This window comes from Pogona vitticeps, chromosome 3, assembly GCF_051106095.1.
Source record: "Pogona vitticeps strain Pit_001003342236 chromosome 3, PviZW2.1, whole genome shotgun sequence".
NCBI lineage: Eukaryota > Metazoa > Chordata > Lepidosauria > Squamata > Agamidae > Pogona > Pogona vitticeps.
Genome location: NC_135785.1, coordinates 120,234,726 through 120,255,982, shown reverse-complemented (window position 1 = coordinate 120,255,982; position 21,257 = coordinate 120,234,726).

The window sequence follows — 21,257 nt, the reverse complement described above, 5'->3', positions numbered from 1 at the left end:
CTTTATGTTTAGTATCAAGATGTCTTCACAATTTTGACATTTTTATGGTCTCGTTGGACAATATCTCGTAACTATGGTAGTTGCTTGTCTTAGGGACCTGTACACTTGAAGCAAGTTGACAGATATTCCTTTCTGTAAGAGCGACACTTTTTGAGATGCCTGAAGCTGCATTTTGCTTTGAACAGGATGCACCCTCTTCAACATCATCCATTCTTTTATGTTGCAAATTCAATCAGTGAGCCATTCTGAGGCTCAGCTAAAATGTATTGTTATGAAATTCACTGTGATAATATTGAAAGTCATTTTACCTGACAATAACCAGATGGTTTTATTAGCAGAAATAGAATAAGAAACATGACTACAAATTCTGTTCAAACACTCACACACACTGACACTGACTGACTCCGACTCTCTCTTCCCATGGCTTCTGACTGTCTGTGCAGTAGCAAGTAATGTTACGTGCTGTCTCTCAGCCACTCAGTGTCATTCAAGGTTTTGGTTTTTTGAAAAAAAATTAATTATATCACAGACAAACATACAAGACATACCAAACATACATGCAGGGAGGTGTTTTACATACAATCATATCTAATATATAGTCTTGACTGCATAACCATATTACCCTACTAAAATCTTTAAAGCATATTGTATTCTCCATTCTGTATATATATACAGTGGTGCCTCGCATAGCGATGTTAATTCGTTCCAAAAAAAACATCGCTATGTGAAACCATCACTATGCGAAACACCATTTTCCATAGGAATGCATTGGAAACCGGTTAATCCATTCCAATTGGAACTGATTGCCGTCGTTAAGCGAAAAAACCCATAGGAAACATCGCTAAGCGAAACAATGTTTCCTCCATTGGAATGTATTGTAGCTGACTCAATATATTTCAATGGCTTTGCGAAGTCAATTTTTGCAATTTTAAATGTGTCATACAAGGGGCAAAAATGGTTTTAAATGCTTGGAATAGCTTCTGCACCTTCTAAAACGGGTGCAAATGTAATTTGGCTTAGATCTGACTTTTCGTTAATTTAGGGTGAATTTTTCCCCCCCCAACTTTTGACAGCTGTCAAAATCTGACAGCTCCATTATTTCCTATGGGGGAAGAAAAAATTCACAAAAAAATAGCGAAGACTCAGCAACTGTTCTAAATGCTTGGGTTCGTTAGAGGACCCCCTAAGTTGTGTGCAAACCTGATTTGGCTTTGATCTGAACTTTCATTAATTTATGCCGAATTGTTTTCTCCCCCATAGGAAAGCATGGAGCTGTCAGATTTTGACAGGTCCATTGGTTCCTATGGGCCGAAAAAAAAATTTAACCATAAATTAACGAAAAGTCAGATCAAAGCCAAATCAGGTTTGCACATGACTTAGGGGGTCCTCTAACCAATCCAAGCATTTAGAACCTTTTTTGACCCTTCTAAGACACTTTTTTAATTGAAAAAAAAACATCGTTAAGTGAAGCAGGGGACCTAAAATCGCATTCGTTATGCGAAGCATGGTCCCAAACTTCGCTAAGCGAAAATCGCCCATAGGAAACATCGTTATGCGGTGCGTATTATTTTCTAAAAAACCACATCATTATGCGAATTCATCGCTAAATGAGGCAATCGTTAAGCAAGGCACCACTGTATTTATATATACGTGTGTGTGTGTGTGTAGGCATACATACATACATACATACACACACATACATATATACATACACACACACACACACATATATATATATATACACACATATATATATTTCAGATCAAAACCTCTAGTATTAAATTCAGCAAAAGTCTTTCTAATTTAAAGTGATTACCATAATACAGTAGCTAATATATAATCTTAACTACATAACTATGTTATAATGCATATATGTTTACTTTTCTCTGTTATAATACATATATGTTTACTTTTCTCTCAGCACGTTCTGTTATTGTATTTAACATGGACATTTCTAATTTAAAAGTTATATATACTTATCAACCATCTAAACAGAAGAGAATCCAGAATTGCTGATGATATTTTAACCTAAATTAATCTATGTCTATGTGTATATTTCAATCAACAATTTCTGTTATTGTGTTCAATAAGAACATTTCTAGTTTAGAAATTATATATACTTATCTACCACCTGTACAAAGTGAAAGTCCCAAGTTGTTGACAGTATTTTAACCTGAATTAATCTCTAACACCTTTTTTGCCAGTTTTAAAGTGCCATCTATAGAACCTCTTTAAACCATTTTCTCTCAAATGTACTGATTTAATCCAACTGTAATTGTTGTTCCACCTTCAAATCCAGTCATATATGTCTAAATATAGTCAGAATTTTGTATCCCTTCCAACCTCACTGCCTTCACATTTTCCTTCTTTAAGTTCTCTTCTATCAAGCAAGTATACATTTTGAGTAATCTTCTCATTAATATAAATCCCCAACTCATCTACCTGATCCTCCCTCTCATGCAGGCCCCTTATTTTAGCTTCCTCTGATCTTAATTCTAAAGTCTCTCTCTCTGCTGCTTCCGCTGCTCTGGTGGGCTGGGCCGCTATCTGCATATTCTCCCCCTCCACTTTGTATCCTGAAACCATGGCCTTAATTTTAAGGTTCTGGGTATTCATGTGATCCTGAAGTTGATTGACAATGTTCATTTGAAACTCCTGTATGTAATTCTTGAAGGCATCTTCCATTGTAAATTTTGATGGGCTTGTACATTAAATAATGGCTGTTCTTTGTGCTTCTTGAATGTAAATTTAGTGTGGAATAATGCTTTCTGCTACAGAGTAAAGTTCTTTTTTTTCTCCCAAGTCCACCAAGTCCAGCTTTTTATTTATTTATTCATTTTCCCCTTTCCTGTACTGCCAATTCAGTCAGAAGCCATAAAACAGTAAAACCATTAATCAGTTCACCCTCATGTTAAGTGAATCAGCCCAGACTCAGACTCCCACTAACACATCCAGTTGTAAATCCAACTTCGGCCAGGAACAGTTTTAATTTCTAATCAACTGTTCACAGCTCATAGCAAGATCACTTAAGGTGGGAATTCCCAATCTTCTTAAACGTCTAATTTTATAATATGATAGTTATGCCATCCAGGGAGGACAGGGGGATGAAAAAAAGATCTCCATCTATGTATTTAACTAGTTTCTGTTTCTGTTTCTCTCAGATGTGAAGCAGTAAATATTTGCTGATATTTCAGGGATAGAAATGCTTCTTGTTACATACAGCACTGATGTTACCTGTCTGTCATGGGTTTGGAGGGAAAGTTCCATCCTATGGGGAGTGGAAGGCGGGACATCAGGAGGAGGGGCTGTACTGTATAAATATGTGAAGCGTGTGTGGAGAGTTTAGAGACACTGAGAGACACTGGGTTGTGACGAAGCAGCAGCTGGGAAGAAGAAGCTGTTGTGGGAGTCTGTGTGTCAGACAGGGTACTTCTGTGTGTCAGAGTACCAACCTGATAGGTTCAGGTGTCTGTTGGTTAGCCAGAACTGATAGGTTCAGGGTCTGTGCTTCAAGTTAAGGGTTCTGTGTGAACCAAACTGTATGCATGTATGAGTGAGAGTAAGCCACGTTACTTTATCCTATTCACCTGATTGTTTATTTTTCCCTGTGTGTATTTAAAATAAACCTTATTCTTTTTATTGTTTAAAAATCCATCCCTGGTCTGTGTGACTTCTTACAGGGAATGGTTGGTGGCAGCTTAGTGTAACTGTGTGACATATCCCAGTAGGTCTGGGTTTGTCACATTGATTGGTGTCCAGCGTGTGGGATACGACTGGTCCAGTTGTCCAGTGGTCCAGCAAAGCCTTGGCAAGTGTGCCCAGAGCAAGGGGGGTCTAGTCAGGGACAGTCTGAGGCGCGTAGGTAATCTTCTAGGTGTACCTCACGGGGAGGTGCGCTAGTAGAAGAACGTGCCAACTGGGGAGACTTAGATTAAGGTGCTCTGAGGCAGCCTAGTTTTGGCGGGAAAAAGCTGAGGCAAAACTGCGTAGCAACAGTGATCTAGCTTGCCAGCTGAGAGGCCCAGCAGAGGGGGGGTAGGCTCTGACTCGATACTGTTGCAAGTTAGTGCTGAAGAACAGCAGCAATCTCTAGGGAGAGCTGGTTCTGAGGCAAGAAGGAAAAAAGTGGTCGTTTTATTTTGAGGCTTGACTTTTTAAAGCAGCCTGTTCTGAGGGGGGAGTATGCCCTTGACTCGAAGCCAGATGGCAGAAATGAGTGAAGTGAAAGACCCCCAGATTGACCAAGGTTCTGAGGAGGAATTTGGCTCAGTGCAAGGTGACAGCACAGGAGAGCAGGACCCAGAACTCAGAAAAATACTCATAGCCCAACAGCATGAACTAAGGGTGAGGGAAATGGAGGAAAGATTAGAGAGAGAGAGGATGGAGAAGGAAGAAAGATTAGAGAGACAGAGAATTGAATTGGAATTGCAGAGAGAGAAAATGGCGTTTGAATTAAAAAAATTGGAACTGATGAATCAGAACAATAATAATAATAGGGATTCTGAGGGAGGCCAACTGTCTAAGGCTGACCTGAAGAAATTCCCTGTGTACCACAAGGGAGATTGTCCTGAGGTGTTCTTTTCCCTAGTGGAAAGAGCGTTTGTGGACTTCTCAGTGAGGGAAACTGAGAAGATGACCATCATGCGATCTTTAATCAGTGGTAGCCTGGCTGAGGTCTATGCCGAGATGCCTGAGGAACTGATGAAAGATTTTGCAGAGTTTAAAAAACTGGTGTTTGCAAGACATGGGATAAATGCAGAGCAGCTGAGACAAAGATTCAGGTCCCTCACCAAGAAACCAGAACAGACTTTTACCCAAGTGGGGGCCCAATTGGTGAGGCTGCTTGAGAAATGGCTATCGCAGGAAGGGACAGAGACCTATGAGCAGCTTAAAGACTTGATAGCACTGGAACAGTTCTATTCAGTCCTGCAGGGGGAATTGAAATTCCAGGTGAGGGAAAGGAAACCGAGGTCTGTGGCAGCAGCCGCAGAGATCGCAGATTTTATTTCCCAAATAAGAAAGCCCTTGGGTGAGGGGAAATCTGTAGGTAAACCCAAAGAAACCTACAGCAAGTACTCTCAGGGACCAGGGAAAAGCCAGCAAGGGGGAGGGGCCCATGGTGAAGGGAAGCCCTCAGACATGAAACTAAGACCTCAGATTTTGGAGGGAAAACCAAAACAAGATGAGAGAGAATCAAAATACACCAGAAAATGTTATTTCTGTCAGGGAAAGGGTCATCTAATCTCAGAGTGTGAGAAATTGAAGCAGCTAAAAGGAATGGTGCCTCAGAATTCTAGTGGGACCAAGCCAAAAGCTGTGTTCTGTGTCCAGAAAGAGCAAGGCTCAGTGTCACTGAGGGAGCCGGTTGCCATGACTACTCAGTCTGGAACAGCTACCTCTGCTGATCAGGCTGAGGAAAATGGTCCTCTTGTGGAAGTAAAGCGCTGCTTGCTGGTGAAAACAGATTCTCAATTGTTTGAGACAGCCGGGGTGGACGTAGGAATACTTGACCGTCAGTATAGGGGGCTGCGGGACACTTGTTCCCAGGTAACCCTGTGCCATCCAGATATTATTCCTAGGGAGTTTATAATCCCAAATGAGAGCATGAAGGTGGCAGGGATTGAGGGGCAGGTAATCTCTCTGCCAGTAGCAGAGGTACCTGTCAACTTTCAAGGCTGGAGGGGAGATTGGCGGCTAGCGATTTCATCGACTCTGCCAGCAGCCGTGCTCGTGGGAAATGACCTGGCTGAACATGTGAAACGGGTGCTAGTGATTACACGCTCACAAGCCACCACAGGGACAGTTCAGGGGGGTAATGATGAGCCAGAGACGGAAGCAGAGGGGAGTTCAGAAGCTGTGGTGGAAACCTTAACCACGGACAGCAGATTTGGACAGGAGCAAAAGGCAGACGCCACTCTCCAAAAGTGTTTTGAACAGGTGACTGACGCCCAGCTAACACCTGAAACCCCAGTGAGATTTCTGGAGAAAAAGGGGATTTTATATAGAGAAACCCTGAGGAATATCTCAAAAGGGGGAGATGGGATTAGAAGTCAGCTGGTGGTACCTGAAAAGTATCGCCCCATGATCTTACAAAGGGGGCACTCTGACATGTTTGATGCACACTTAGGGGTGAAAGGGCCCCTTGATTTGATCAAGGAAAATTGGGAGCAGATCACCCAGGATGACCCACAAGACGTTGTGACATACATAGACACCTTGATGAATGACCTAAAGAGAAATCTAGAGCTGGCAGCAGAAAACCTGCAAGCTCAGAAGGTCAGACAGAAAACATGGTATGACCACAAAGCTAGAGAGAGGCACTTTGACCCAGGGGAGGAAGTGCTTTGGCTTAGGCCCTGCAGAGAGAATAAGCTGCAGCTCAAATGGGCAGGACCATATAGGGTCATTTCCAAGATGTCAGACCTGAACTACCTAATAGAGCAGGAGGAGAACCAAGCAAGGAGGGTGGTTCATGTGAATGCCCTAAAACCCTACTACAGAGGGGAACAGAGGGTTTTATTCGCGATAAAAGCAGCTGAGAGTGAGGAAGCGGAATTACCCTTCTGGGAGGGTAGAGGGGAAGTAAAATACAACCCAGAGGAGGTAAAGATCAGTCCTGCACTCACCCAAGACCAGCAGCAAGAACTAAAAATGCTGCTTAGTAAATATCAACAGGTGTTTTCCAACAAGCCGGGGATAGTGAAGGGAGTGATGCATCGGATCCACACAGGGGATGCACCCCCGCAGGCAGTATCCCCATACCGAGTAACGGGACCCTATAGGGACAAGGTGCGGAAGGAGCTGGACGAGATGCTGAGGGAGAACATAATCGTCCCCTCTTCTAGTCCTTGGTCCTCTCCGATAGTCCTTGTGGACAAGCCTGATGGGAGCATTAGGTTTTGTGTTGATTACAGGAAATTAAACCGTGTAACCACTCCTGATGCCTACCCAATGCCCAGGCTAGACAACCTGATTGAAACCATAGGGGGTTGTCGGTTCATCTCATCATTGGACCTGGTAAAGGGATATTGGCAATTAAGAATTGATCCCAGGGATCAAGAAAAGACTGCCTTTTGCAGCCCTTTTGGTCTCTATGAGTTTCGAGTCCTGAGCTTTGGTCTCAGAAATGCACCAGCCACATTCCAAAGGCTGATGGACCAGACCTTGGCAGGGCTCAGTGACTTTACAGTGGCCTACATTGACGACATAGGGATCTTCAGTAATACCTGGGAAGATCACCTGATACACCTGGAGTTAGTGCTGCAGAGGTTAAGTGCAGCAGGGCTAACAGTAAAGGCCAACAAGTGTCAGCTGGGTAGCCCAGAAATAAAATACTTGGGTCACATGGTAGGGGGAGGAGTGATAAAACCCCTGGAGGCCAAAATAGAAGCTGTTCGTGATTGGCCTAGACCCAACACCAAGAAAAAAGTCAAATCATTTCTTGGGTTGGTGGGCTACTACAGAAAGTTCATCCCGAGGTTTAGCGAGATTGCGGCTCCGCTGACCGATCTGACGAGGAAGAAGGCTGATGACCGCATCCCGTGGACCAGCGACTGTGAGGCGGCGTTCCAGAGGTTGAAGGAGGCGTTAATCAACTATCCTGTCCTGCGCGCTCCAGACTTCGACCGGGAGTTCATCATCTACACAGATGCGCCTAACAGCGGGGTAGGAGCAGTTCTGTGCCAGGAGGATGAGAATGGTGACCAGCATCCAGTGTCCTACCTGAGTAGGAAACTTCAAAAAGGTGAGAGACATTTGGCAACCGTGGAGAAGGAGTGTTTGGCCATAGTCTACGCGATCCAGAAGGCCAAGCCTTACATCTGGGGAAGACATTTTATTCTGTGTACTGACCATTCACCATTGCAATGGTTAAAGACAATGAAAACCCACAATAGCAAACTTATGAGGTGGGCTTTAAACTTACAGGACTATGACTTTGAAGTGAAGGTGGTCAGAGGGTCAGTGAACTGTGTTGCTGACGCCTTATCAAGAAGACCTGAAGAATGAAGACGGCGAAAGAACATGGACTATATATGTATATAATGATGACAAAAAGTAAAATGTACCTGGTTTTTTTGAATTTGGTTTGTATGAATAAAGGTAAATTGATGTAATGTATATGGTAAATGTTTAAATGCCTAATTGCTATGGTTAACTTAGAGTGTAAGTATGAGTAAGTATAATATGGTATGTATAACTGTTGTTGTATGTTTTATCAAGGTTGTTTTTTGGTGAAAAGCACCTTAGCTTTCCCCCTACAAAACAACTTATAAAGAGGGGAGGTGTTACATACAGCACTGATGTTACCTGTCTGTCATGGGTTTGGAGGGAAAGTTCCATCCTATGGGGAGTGGAAGGCGGGACATCAGGAGGAGGGGCTGTACTGTATAAATATGTGAAGCGTGTGTGGAGAGTTTAGAGACACTGAGAGACACTGGGTTGTGACGAAGCAGCAGCTGGGAAGAAGAAGCTGTTGTGGGAGTCTGTGTGTCAGACAGGGTACTTCTGTGTGTCAGAGTACCAACCTGATAGGTTCAGGTGTCTGTTGGTTAGCCAGAACTGATAGGTTCAGGGTCTGTGCTTCAAGTTAAGGGTTCTGTGTGAACCAAACTGTATGCATGTATGAGTGAGAGTAAGCCACGTTACTTTATCCTATTCACCTGATTGTTTATTTTTCCCTGTGTGTATTTAAAATAAACCTTATTCTTTTTATTGTTTAAAAATCCATCCCTGGTCTGTGTGACTTCTTACAGGGAATGGTTGGTGGCAGCTTAGTGTAACTGTGTGACATATCCCAGTAGGTCTGGGTTTGTCACAGACAGGGGGATGAAAAAAAGATCTCCATCTATGTATTTAACTAGTTTCTGTTTCTGTTTCTCTCAGATGTGAAGCAGTAAATATTTGCTGATATTTCAGGGATAGAAATGCTTCTTTGCTGCTTTTGTTTATTTTTCTCTCCTTTAAGTCAGCATTTTAAGTTTGATTTGTACTTGCTGAAGCTGAATAGAAAGTCAGTTACTCACTGTTCATGCAGTCAGGCATAAATCTTCACATACCTCCCCTCCTGGCAAAGTTAGGCAGCTGATTCACCAGACATGGTGTCTCCTGAGTCAGTTGCTTTGAGGAAGGAAACTCTCAGGAAGACAGATTTGCTGTATGAATTCAGAGGTTTCCTGGCCCTACTTGCTGCAAGTCCACTCTCATGTGAAAACTTGCCCCCTTCACTTCTGGGGGGTATGCTAACCCAGAGCTTACACATGGATTCCCAGAGTCCTAGGATTCCCCTGTTCTTGCTGCCATCACTCCGCCCCCTCCATCTCTCTGTGTTTCATTCATGTTCATGTTCTCACTGTGCACACAAATATCAAACAGCTATTTGCTTTCAAACAGTACTTTTAATAACTGATTTTTACTTTTGTTCATTCTTGATGAAGGCAGTAGGTTAGAAGCCACGTTTTACACAAACAAGCAAGAGAAATTAAGATTTTGTTCTTTCTTTCTTTCTTTCTTTCTTTCTTTCTTTCTTTCTTTCTTTCTTTCTTTCTTTCTTTCTTAACTGAATAAGATCATAACATTTCTTCACACTTTCACAGACTCCCTGTCAGGACATCACACCTCCCGAAGGTCTACAGAAAGAAGTTAAGAATACAGCTGTGTAAAATTAGGTCTAGTCACATCACAATCAATTAAGAAAATCTTGCAATCAGCTAAGAAGCTCACAAAGTTGTTAAGGTTCTACGAGGGGGTGCTGATAAGTATTGAGCCTTTCCTCAATAGTGCCATTGTTTCACCTGCAGTGTGTGATGAGGCGTTGCCATGCAACAGGATGACACCTTTGGAGAGCTTTCCTTGATGTTTTTCCTTGATGTTTTATCTAAACTTCGTCAATAAAGCAGAGTAATATTTTGCATTGATGGTTGAACCCTGTTGGAGGTAGTCCACCAGCAGAACTCCCTTCTTATCCAAAAAAAAAAAACTGTTGCCATTTGCTTCTGCACTGACCTTTGCACTCGGAACTTCTTTGGCCTGGGGGAACCATTGTGCCTCCATTCCTTAGACTGTTCCTTTGTCTCAGGATCATAACAGTAGATCCATGCCTCATCACTAGTTACCAGTTTGCCCAGGAAATCTGACTCATTTCTTGCAAAATGTTCCAAAACAGCCACCGATGACTCCACACATTTCCTCTTTTGTTTGGTTGTCAAAAGTCTGGGGATCCACTTTGCTGCCAGCTTTCTCGTTTCCAAGTCATTGTGGATAAAGGCATCAACTCTCTCATGTGATATTCTCAGATATATAGCAATACCTTTGGCTGATATTCGGCGGTCCTCCATGATCATGTCATGGATGGCTTTCACATTTGTAGGCACAAAGACAGAAACAGGCCTTCCACTGGGTTTCTCACTTTCAACACCAAAATGGCCAGTTTTAAAATTGACAACCCAACATTTATGAAGCACATGTGAAGGGTGACATTTCATCATGGATCTGCTTTGCACCTTTCCCTTGGAGAAACAGGAACTTGATTATGGTCCTATGCTCTTCCACATTGAACTTTTCTGGAGGTGCCGCCATGTTCACTTTGGACCGGAAAATGAAAGTTAAGTTAAACTCATAGGTAGTTGATTTTTGCATCATTGAATATAGACAAATTGGCCAATATACCCTGCAATTTATAGCTTCCTAGCTCAAATTTTTCTGGGTAAGGCTCAATACTTATGAGCACCCCCTCGTATGACTCAAGGAATGAGCAATTTATAGAAAGCTGGATTCAATTCAGTCATTTGACAGTCTTGAGGAGAACCCCAACAGTACTGTCATTCATGTGGCAGTAGTGCAAAGGAAGGGGGATCTTGTGCAAAGAGGACAGACTAACAACCAAGAGTTTAGGGGAGAAAGATAAGCTAATATGATTGACTAAAACCAATCATATTACCTTATTACCTGAAGCGCTAAGAAAATTATTAATTTCAGTGAGATTTCAATAAATACAGCTGAAAAGGAGTCCTGGCAGCAATTAAGAAATGCTTTAGCAGAGGCCTCTGGGAGCAAAAATGTAGGAAGCTGAAAGTAGGCTCTGCAAGCTGGTCCAGCCTCAGAATGAAATAACTTTGCAGGCTGTTTACCCTCCCCCTAATCTGCATCCTCATGCTGTGTCTGCACAGTATATTCCTTTGATCTAGTCATGGCTTTACAAATCCTTGATGGCCTTACTTCATAATGAGGCAGGAAAGGAAGAAAAGATAATGTGATAGCTAACGCCTGTCTTTCTGGACAGGTATCATGACCATGTTTTGTTTAAGACCACTCTGAGATGAGCCCTGTCCTTAATGCCAGGAGACATAATGGCCATAATAAAAGTGAAATGATTCCCAAGTCAGGGGCCAAAATCCTGTTGGTGTTTAGTTATATACCATAGAGCCAGATGATGTCATCCTTCAAGAAAATATTTAATTTAAGTGAATTCAAAGTCTCCCATTTCCTCGTGTCACACTCCAAGGCTCCTTAGGGCTCCCTTTTGCCCTGGGGAAGCCTTTGGGAACCTCAGGACTAGGCGGTGAGTAAGTCTTTACTAGCCAAAAGTGGCTGCTGGATCACCATCGGTGGTCCTAATTGAAGGACATGGTACAAATGTAGGCAGTTCTGTGACAAGGTTCTGGGATGGTAAGGGAGAGAGAGATCTCCACATAAAATTCTGTAGTAAAAAATGAATCTGGTCCTGGACAGCTTTCAGCATGAAACCAACAGCCATGAAGGACATGCTGATGGTACCCTATTGATGGCATTTATGTCCCATGAACCAGCCAGAACTAACAAAGAACTATTCTCCATGGGCTGAAGGAGTTGTGAAAAGTGCTCTAATGCAAGAGATTTCCAGAAGCTAGTGGTAATTAGGATATCAAAGACAATGGGGATGTTTTAGTTAGTAGTGTGGCTTTATTATTGCTAATAACATTCACAGGAGCTAATGAGATGTTATGCCACAAAGAATTAATCTCCCTCTTCTTCATGGCAGCAAGAATGGAGATTGCTCAAAAATCTCTGGAAGGTTTCAGTATTATAGCCTGCTTGAATGGAATTGGGCAATTAGATGTGATGGAAAAGTTAATATACAGTTTATGAAAAAGTGGACAAAAAGGATAAACTTCTTACAGCTTGGTGTCCATTCATTCATTTCATGAACAGCAACCCAACATTTTTGAAAGGATGTTTTTTCATATGCACCGAATATGAACCAAGGAAAATTTTACAAAAATGTAATTAAAGAAATGGAAAAGGTTAGGAAAGGATATGTGATTATGGCAGGAGATTTCAATATGGTTCTGGATAAGTTGAAAGACAAATCTATATATAAAAAAGATGAGTTGAATAAAAGGGATACCCCACTGAGTAAGATAATAAACACTACAGATTTGAAAGATATATGGAGAGAACTGAAGGGAGACGAAAGAAGGTTTACATATTATTCTGCTGTACATAATAGTTATTCTAAAATAGATTTTATGTTTATATCACAAAACTTAATTTCAAAAGCAGTAGACATGAATATTAATGTGATAAAAATAACAGATCATGTGTTGATGTTGATGGAAATGAAAGTTAAGAAAGACTACAGAGAAGCCAGGAGATGGAGAATAGACTCCAATATTTTTCAGCATACAGAGGTGGTAGATAAAGTCAAGAAAGAATGGCTGGAAATATGGTCATTTAATGAAGCAGGTGGGAATAAAATAGGTGTGTTATGGAACACTATGAAAGTAATTATGAGAGGAATTACCATATGAGAATCCTGTAGATTAAAAAAATTGAGAGAGGAAAATGTAAAAAGAATTGAAGAATCATTAAAGGGTTTAGGAAGTAAATATTTTATAGATAGAGATAACAAAAATTACTAGAGATACAAACTAAAAGAAAGGAATTAGAAGGTTTAGAGTTAGAAAGGCTGCAGAGGGACTTGATAGACGCCAGGAGGAATGTTTTTGAATATAGTAATAAAAATTCAAAACTTTTAGCTAGAATGGTTCAAACTAAAAGAGAAAAAAATTAATTGGAGTGATTAAAGATAAAACTGGAAAAAATTGTAGTCTAATGAAAGAAAAACTAAAGATTATACAGGAATTCTATCAAAATTTATACAAAGGTAATAGTGTATCGAAAGAAGATATAGAAACTTCTATTAAAGAAAATGTTAAGAGTAAATTATCAGAGAATGATAAAAAAGATTTAGACAAGGAGATAAAAGAGGAAGAGATTATAGAGATTATTAATAAACTAAAAATTGGTAAAACTTCAGGCTTTGCTGGATTAGGTTCAGAATATTATAAAACTTTTAAACCAATATTGATCCCTAAACTAAAAGTGCTCTATAATGAAATATTGGAAGGAGAGAGAATACTAGATTCTTGGAAACATTCATTAATAACTCTTATCCCAAAACTTAATAAAGACCTAACAGACCCAAGTTCATATAGACCTATTTCACTATTAAATCAAGATGCAAAGGTATTTACTGCAATACTTGCAAATAGAATTAATAAATTTATTACAAAATATATTAAAGAGGATCAGAATGGGTAGGCAAATGGAAAGCTTAACTAGGATGGTCTTGAATATTATATATAATATAGAAAAAGATAAATTTGAAGGCAGGCATTTTATCATTAGATATATTCAAGGCATCTGATTGCGTGGAATGGCCAACATTAAAGATTTTGTTAAAGGGTTGGGGTTTTGGAAAGAAATTCAGGGAGATAATAGATCAAGAGAGAATACCTCTGTAGTAATAGTTAATGACGGGATGACAGAACAAATAGCTCTAGGCCGAGGCACTAGACAAGGTTGCCCTCTTTCTCCAGTTCTGTTTTGCTTGATTATTGAAATGTTGGCAAATGTAATAAGAAATGATGACTTAATTGAAGGTATGGGAGAAAAGAAGAAAATAAAGATTAATTTATTCGCTGATGATTCCTTATTGATAGTGAAAAATCCATTAGAATGCATAGATAAAATTAGAATTCATTTAGAAAAATTTGGAAAAATAACTGGATTATGTATAAATTGGCAAAAATCTGAATTTATGTTGTTTAACCATGGTGGAGTAGAACAAGAAAGGTTTGTTGAAAAATATGATCTTAAAATATGTAAATCAATTAAATATTTAGGAATAGATCTAGCAAAAAATATCCAAAAAATAAGGAATATAACTATAATAAACTAAAGGAAATGATTAAAAGGAAATTACAGGAATATGGTAATTTTAAACTATCCTGGTTCGGAAAGATTGCATTGATAAAAATGAAAATTCTACCAAAAATTAATTTTTTATTTAGAATGTTACCAATGCAGTTAACAGAGGATGATTTGAAATTTTGGCAAGGAATAGTTAACAAGTATTGTAATGAAGGGAAGAAATCTAGAATAAATAAAAAGTATTGGTATAAAATAACAAAAAAGGCAGTATAGGTTTACCAAATATAAAAAATTATTATTTGGCTAACCAATTAAGGTTTATCAGGGAAATTATATATAATCCAGAAAGGCTAATTTGGTGGGAAATGGGATCATCGGAATTACAAGGAGATACAGAAAAATATCTATTTGGTATAGTTAAGAAAGATAAAATGAGTGAAATTAATAACCTATTCTTAAAGACATTGTTAAACATATGGTATAAGTGTAAAAAGAATTTATGTTCATAATACTCTCCACTTGAATTAGTGACGGAAACAGAAAATTTTCCTACCAATATGAAAGTGTGTGCGAATTTATTTAAAGAAAAAAGTGATTAGATTGAAAAATTGGTTGTATAAAATGAGATCAATAGATCAAATGAAACAAATATTTCAGAATAAGAGTATTTCGTGGTTGAATTATGTACAACTAGAAAGATGGACTAAGGAATGGGTAGATAAATACAATAAAGGTAGAGAATATACAAAGTATGAACAATTTCTATTGTCATATGAGGACATTCAGATGACTGACTCAGTAAAAGGTACTGTGAGTAAAATTTACTTCTTAATTAGAGGAAGAAGAAAGTGAGAAAGAGGGATTGAAAATAGTATGGGAACAAGACTTTGGAAAAAGAATAAATGAAGAAGAATGGAGGAAGATATGGAAAATTAGGGTTTTAAGATTTATGTCGGTAAGAATAAGGGAAAAAAAATTAAACTCAGTTTTAGATGGTATTTAACACCATTAAAATTAAACAAGATTAATGCCAATCATCCGAATGTCTGTTGGAAATGCGAGAAAGAAGTTGGTACATATTTTCATATGTGGTGGGAATGTGAAAAATTGCAAAGATTTTGGAAACAAATTTTCAAAGAATTAAGGTATATGTGTGGAAAAAATATAGAATATGGAATATAGCAATAAATGATAAATTAACTTGCAATTTAAAGATTAAGAAAGGAGAGTTGAAAAAGAATATGTTTTAAGGAAAATGGGGCAAATTTTTGGAATATGTGCTAATAAGGGGGAAAGGGAAAGCTCCAAATCAAGAATCTATGCAGTTTTGGAGAAGAGGACAATAGAAGAAGAAGAAGAAGAAGAAGAAGAAGAAGAAGAAGAAGAAGAAGAAGAAGAAGAAGAAGAAGAAGAAGAAGAAGAAGAAGAAGAAGAAGAAGAAGAAGAAGAAGAAGAAGAAGAAGAAGAAGAAGAAGAAGAAGAATGTGGCAAGAGTACATGGTGGTGGGGAACACAGTCGTTGTATTTGAGTTTATATGTTATATGTATATGTTTTTGTTTATGCTATAGTTATAGAAAATAAAAAATACTTAAAAAAAGAAAGCATGTTTTTTCAAGATGTATTTGAACACCAGGTTCCTCTTTCAACAAAATGGAAATCAACCTGTTTGTATGTGTTATGAGCTTGTATGTGTTATGGGCAGAAAGATGGCATTAGATACAAATACCCAGGGTCATATTTAATGTTTTATATCTTGCTATTGTCAAAATAAAACAGAAAACCAATTACACACACACAAAAGATTTCTGAAATTCATAATTGTATCATGATCCACAGATTATATCTTAATCTCCACTCCATCTGGGTTGGGGAAACTCCCTCTCCTTTGGGGGAGTGACTCTTCCCAGAAAGAGTGAGCTTGGGCATCTGCCTGCACCCGGATTTCACCATGGAAAGCAGGTGGCATCTGTGGTCTGGGCAGCCCATTTCCATCTTCAGAGGATTGCCCAGTATCCCTATCTAGATATGGAGGCACTCATGATACTGATTCATGCCCTCGAAATCTCAAGTATAGATTACTGCAGTGCTCTCTACGTGGGGCTATCCTTGAGGCTGATGCGGAGACTTCAACTAGTCCAGAATTCGGTTGCCAGATTAATAACTGGGGTGAAGAAATTTCAGCACACCTCCACCACTCTGGTCACCCCTCATTGGCTACCGGTTCATTTCTGCATCGACTTCAAGGTTATGATGATAACATTCAAAGCCCTAAATGGTTTAGGACCTAGGTACCTATCAGAACGCCTGCTCCCAGCCAGATCTGTCCGTCATACCCGTTCCTCACAGGCAAGGTGGTTGTGGGCCCTGACCCCAAAGGAGGCCTGGAGGGAAAGAACAAGAAATTGGGCCTTCTCAGCAGTCCCCCCCCCCGCCTATAGAACAACCTGCTTATTGAGATACACCTGGCACCCTCGCTGGATGGGTTCTAAAGAGCATTGAATACCTGGCTTTTCCACCAGGCTTTCCTGGAGCATTAAGATCTTGACCTCCCTTTTACCATCCTTCTGCCATCCGCTCCATCACCCGTTTTTACCACCTTCATTACCATCTGTTTTAATTTACCCTATTTGGTTATGTATTAATTTATTTTTTTATCTTGTTTTAGTATTGTTGCTGATATTGTTGTTAGCTGCCCAGAGTGGTCTGGTTGCCCAATGGTGCAGGATATAAGTTCAATCAATCAATCAATCAATCAATCAATCAATCAATCAATCAATCAATCAATCAATCAATCAATCAATCAATCAATCAATCAATCAATCAATCAATCAATCAATCAATCAATCAATCTATAATCTGCAGATTATATTTTGCAGATTTTTGTGTGATAACCTTTCCATTTGAAAAGAAATAAACTTTTAGACAGATGCTTCAACACCATTATTTCTAGGGCAGAAAAAGTAAATGAATATCCTGGATGACAATAGATACCAAAAACTGGATTGGATCCCAAAAACTGTCCTAAACTAGTCCTGAATCTGGAAGCATTTGTAGATGTTTTCCTGTTCTTTGTGTTTTCAGTGAACATGTACTAGAACTGGGGCAGTTACACTAAGGGAACAGAACCTGTTGCAATAACAGGCACATTCATTTGAATGGCTGCAATGTGCTTATGCACCTGGATGACAATGTAGGAACATTAAAGATATGTGAATGAGTGCACTTACTGCGTTCTTATTTCCTCTGAGAATGCAGAGGAGTAGTCCAAATTACTGAAGAGGTTTTGGGTGGCCTTGCCAACGTAGGAGAATCAGATCTAAGACTGGTTTGACTTTTCTGAGTTTTCATGCAACTGAACTGCTGATTTCCCAGTGATATCATCCATCTTTCTAGTTTGTCATCCAGTCTTTCCAATACAGCCAACACTGATGAGATTCCATGCGAGCACAAAGAATGAGACTTAATTAAAATGTGAAATACAGAATTACATATGTAATGTACAGCCCATTCACACTTATGCCAAATGTAAATCCAACAGGAAGCACAGCTGGTGTGCAAGTTGGACCGCAGGACCATTGCCAGGTGACACAATCCTGAAGTGCAGAAAGGGAGTTGTGTGTGAACTATCATCATCTCTCCTGGAACAATACAACAAAATTTAAGAAGCCCGTTATGTCGTGCTATATGCTCCTGCCAATAAGTGGAAAAGGCAGGAGTGCTATGAAAAGTTATAGTCAGAGGCTGAATGTCTAAGTGGCTTTTCAAAAAAAATGTGAGATGTTGCTGAGCAGAGAACTTGAATACATGTTCTGTGGTGGTGTTATATACACGAAACAGAGGAACAAGGGGCAGTGGGAAGTTCAGGACTTGTTCCATGTGGATCACCAAACCAAGGCACAACAGCCAGAATCAAGCTAAATCTTGAGAGGACTCCAGCACATCTAGTGACCAGATTTCCCAGTATCTCTCTAAGAAGAATCTGCCCAGTGGCCTGTTCCATTGCAGCCATATTATAAAGTATCTGGAAATTATCTGAAAGTATACTAAAATTGATGTTACTCGAATTCATCATTACTTGGGTTCAGTATATTAATTTGTCCAGCTTGTAATACTCAGCAGTGTTACAAGTCAAGTACTATTTCCTCTGAAGCACTTCGTCAGACTGAACTGTTAAACAAGAGTCTGCAAAGGTGCCGACTCAACATTTGACTGGGCACCAAATGCCAGTTGCTTTATGGGAGCATGTGCTGACGTTCTTTAATATTAACTTCTTCCAAAGAAACTCTAATTTATTTCTATGTTCCACATGACCAGACCATTGAACCAGGCAGCTTTTGTTCAGTGAGACTCTTCAGGTGAATCATTTGAACAGTCCTATGAATATTTCATATGTTTCATATGTTCACACCTCTCTTTTTCTGGAGTGTGTTTATTTCAGGGTTGACTTTACAGGTGCCTCACTGTTACGGGTAGTATTGATTTGCAAGGTAGGTGAAATCAAACGACCACTCTAGGAAGTCAATAAAGCAATGTGCATGCAGGTGGCATCAATGTGTCTGTAGGAACACTGTACGCCAGGACAGAGATTTTGAACTATAGATATGCCTTTATGATTGCTTAAAGAGTAGACCTTTGGTCTAGATGGGCAGGGTAGAAGTCTAATAAATATTTATTTATTTATTTATTTAATTTATATCCCGCCTATCTAGTTCGATGGACTACTCTAGGCGGCCAACAACAAAGATAAAATACAATAAAATAAAACAACAGATTACAGAAGAATTAGAATAAAGAAACAATAAAGGGGAAAAGAAAATCAAAAATAATCTGGTGAGAAGGCCTGCCGAAACATCCAGGTCTTTAATAGATTCTTAAAGGTGCCCAGCGAGGGAGCTCCGCGAATACCAGGAGGTAAGTTGTTCCACAAGCGAGGAGCCACTGCCGAGAAGGCCCTATTTCTTGTTTTCTCTTTTCGGGCCTCCCTCGGCGTTAAGCTCCTCAGCCTCACCTCCTGGCTCGCCCGTGTGATCCGGGTAGAACTTGGTGGGAATAGGCGTTCCGCCAGGTATCGAGGCCCTAAACCGTTTAGGGCTTTATACGTAAGTGTTAACACTTTGAAGTTGATGCGGAACCTGATGGGCAGCCAATGCAATGCAGCCAGAGTGGGCGAAATATGTTGGAATTTTTTCACTCCACTGAGTAATCTGGCCGCCGCATTCTGCACCACCTGTAATTTCCGCAGCAATCTCAAAGGAAGCCCCACGTAGAGCGCATTACAGTGGTCTAATCTTGAGATTACGAGCGCGTGTACTAAGGTGGTGAGCGCCCCCACTTCCAGGTAGGGCCGCAGCTGGGCTATCCGCCTGAGATGAAAAAAGGCGGTGCGGACCACCGATGCCACCTGTGATTCCATGGAAAGCACCGGGTCCAGATGAATCCCCAAGCTGCGTACCCCATCCTTTGCAGGGAGAGTCACCCCCCCGAAAGAGAGGGAGTTTCCCAAATCCCCGACTGTGGGAGGGCCCACCCTCAGTACTTCCGTCTTGTCCGGATTCAGCCTAAGCCCGTTCTCCTGCATCCATCCCAGTATAGTCCCCAGGCAGCGCTGAAGGCACAGAACGGCTTCTCCTGCAGTTGGCAAAAAGGAGATGTAGAGCTGCGTGTCATCCGCATACTGGTGACACGAAGCACCACACCCCCTGATGACCCCACCCAGCGGCCTCATATAGATGTTAAATAGCATTGGGGAGATAATCGACCCCTGTGGAACCCCACAATTGAGGCACCACGGGGCCGAGACTCTCTCCCCAAGCTGGACTCTCTGGGGACGGTCCTCCAAGAAGGAACGGAGCCAGGACAAGGCCAGGCCACCTATTCCCAACTCGGAGAGCCTCCCCAGGAGGATACCGTGGTCAATGGTATCAAAGGCCACTGAGATGTCGAGGAGGACCAACAGGGACACTTTGCCCCTATCGGCCTCCCTCAATAGGTCATCACACAGGGCGACCAAAGCCGTTTCTGTGCCGTGGCGCGGCCTGAAGCCCGACTGGAATGGATCCAGGGCATCTGTTTCATCCAGGAGCGCCTGAAGCTGGTCGGCCACCACCCTCTCGACTACCTTGCTAAGGAAAGAAACATTGGCGACGGGCCTGTAATTGCCAATTTCGTCCGCCGCCAAACTAGGTTTCTTCCTAATGGGCCTAATGAGTGTGTCATTCAGGGCAGATGGAAATCTGCCCTCAAGGAGAGACCCATTTATTATAGCCGTGGCCCATTCCGTTGTTAGCGGCCTGGCTGCTTTGATTAGCCAGGCCGGGCAAGGGTCCAAAGAGGAGGTGGTGGCACGACAGCGGTCGAGCGCCCTGGAAACAGTGTCAGGCGTAACAGGCTGAAAGGTGTCCAAAATCACCGGACAAGACGGAGCGCTGGACATCTCAGCTCGACTCACTGTACTCAAAAAAGGTGAGAGGTCCCGGCGGATGGCCTCCACTTTTGATTTAAAAAATGCTGCAAATTGGTCCGGCGAGAAACTAGGGGGAGGCCCATCGCCCGGACCAATTCCGGAAAGGTCGCGTACTATACGGAATAACTCCGCCTGCTGGTTGGACGCCTCGCTTATCCGGTTAGCGAGGTATGATCTACTAGCAGCCTTTACCTTAGCAAGATAAAGGTTAGTAGCGACCCTGACAGCTATCCTGTTAAAATCCGTCGGGGCCTTTCTCCATTTGCGCTCTAGCCGTCTCCTGACCTGCTTCCTTGCCCGGAGGTCCTGGTTAAACCAGGGGGCCGGGCGGTCTCTGCGGCGGAGAGGGCGTTTAGGTGCGATCATGTCAACAGCCCTAGTCGCGGCAGCAAACCAGCCATCTACCAGAGCCTCGACAGGAGCGCCAGCCAGGTCAGCCATAATACCTCTCATGGCATCCTGGAATCCAACCGGATCCAGTAGCCTTTGAGGGCGGACCATAACAATAGATCCCTGCTCCCTGCAGGGGGGGAGAGCCATTTTAATGGTACACTTTATTAGGTGGTGATCCGACCATGACAAGGGTACCGACTCAAGGTCAGT